The sequence below is a fragment of the Pinus tabuliformis genome, chromosome 8 (assembly GCF_031772625.1).
Source record: "Pinus tabuliformis cultivar Carrire ecotype Pingquan chromosome 8, CPIR1, whole genome shotgun sequence".
In the NCBI taxonomy this organism is placed as follows: Eukaryota; Viridiplantae; Streptophyta; class Pinopsida; order Pinales; family Pinaceae; genus Pinus; species Pinus tabuliformis.
This window is the reverse complement of record NC_142294.1, coordinates 854,134,897-854,136,467: the sequence shown is the minus strand read 5'-3', so window position 1 is coordinate 854,136,467 and position 1,571 is coordinate 854,134,897. Positions and strand designations below refer to the sequence as shown.

Here is a 1,571-nt window from a genome sequence, read left to right as displayed (position 1 = left end):
ACTGGGACCGACACCTGAGAGATTTTATTGCGGTGCTCAATTTGTTTGACTCTAAAACAATGAATTAGTAACCCCAAGAGCATATAAAGAAAACGACAAAACTAAACCCCCAAGAAATAAGGAAAAAACATGAATGCGGGTCTGCATTTGCATTACATGCAGGATATATTGGGAAAGATGAGTTGTCCTCTGACAATAGCGCAGCACTGTTATTAACCCAGCTCCTTTATTAAGCATTACCAGAGTTGGCCGTTCTGTTATAAATATATGTCAAGCACTGTTGCTGTTAGTGAGAAGTTTAGAGAAATTATAATATGGAGATACAAACATTTCTGTCAATGGCGGGAACAAGAAACTTCAAATTGTTCGTGGCTTTGATTGCAATAATTCTCATCATGTTTGTAGTGCAAGGTTAGATGGATTTTCATTGTTGCAATTTTTTTATTGGTAAATTACACTTTTTGGTTCGAAATGTTTACCCGACCTATTGGGATTTGTTAATTTTTTGTTCTAATGATAAAACACATTTGCTGATTCGAGATATTTACCCAACTTCTTGGTTCGGAATATGGACCAACTTTGCTGGGATTAGTCAATTTTCAATAAATTCATTTTTTTATAATTCATTGTGGTCTGGCTTGTGACTGTGATTTTTTTACAGATCCTTCCGTTGCAGTAGAGGCTCGTTATAAAGTATTTCATTGCGTTTCTTATCACTGCCAGAACGACCGTGATTGTGAAATATTCAACGAAACACGTACCTGTTGGCCGGGTGGTTCTTGCTGCAGTCCGCCATAGACGAGCTTTGTTTGATTGAGCCGTGGAAATTTTCAAGTATGGCAAAACCAGGCTTCCGATTAGATTATCGTGCGGCCATATGTTTTATGTTAAATAAATGATTGACGTAATTTCTTATCTCTATCAATGGACTCGTGTTTGATTTACACACAACGTCTCAATTTACTATTATTTTTTTAAGAAATGATATTACACACTCATTTACTCTGAATATTTTATTGCAAAAGAACTTTGCTCCTGATTAAAAATATCACTCGACTTGTTTAGTTTGCACAAATTTACTTGATTTGTTCAATGCGTTTAAGATGAATAGACGGCCATGCTTTCAGATAAATTTAGATGAGAAGAATGACAAAAGTTTACTTCCATCCTTTAGTACGATGCGGAGAATTACCCAAATGTATTTTGAGATGATAATTTCGTAATAATTTTTTTATAAAAGTTTATTGTGTGGAAGGGACTTTTACAACATGTACATGTATAGTGGAGTTGAGTATGAAATAATAATTTTAAAATATTTGTAAAAGTTTATTGTGCGGCAGGGTCTTCTACAGCATGTGGAATAGAGTTTAGTGTGAAACGATAGTTTTGTAATAAAAAAAATTGTAAAAGATTATATAAATATTTCTTCTCCTCTTTATTACGTTTATTTTTATTTTTAATTTTATTTATTATAATTTAAAGTAGAAATTAAATTTACTGTAATATTAGAAGTGTTTTTATAATTAATCAGTTGAATTTTCATTATTATTAAAAAAAATTATTTAAGAATT

General features: G+C 32.0%; 1 long non-coding RNA gene across 1 annotated transcript; it reads left to right on the top strand.

Moving 5' to 3' along the window:
* The first annotated feature begins 307 nt into the window (after positions 1–307).
* LOC149238256 (uncharacterized) lies at positions 308–971 on the top strand. Its single transcript, XR_016245353.1, has 2 exons — positions 308–411; positions 662–971. It is a non-coding gene; the product is annotated as an uncharacterized LOC149238256 (long non-coding RNA).
* Positions 972–1,571: the final 600 nt, after the last annotated feature.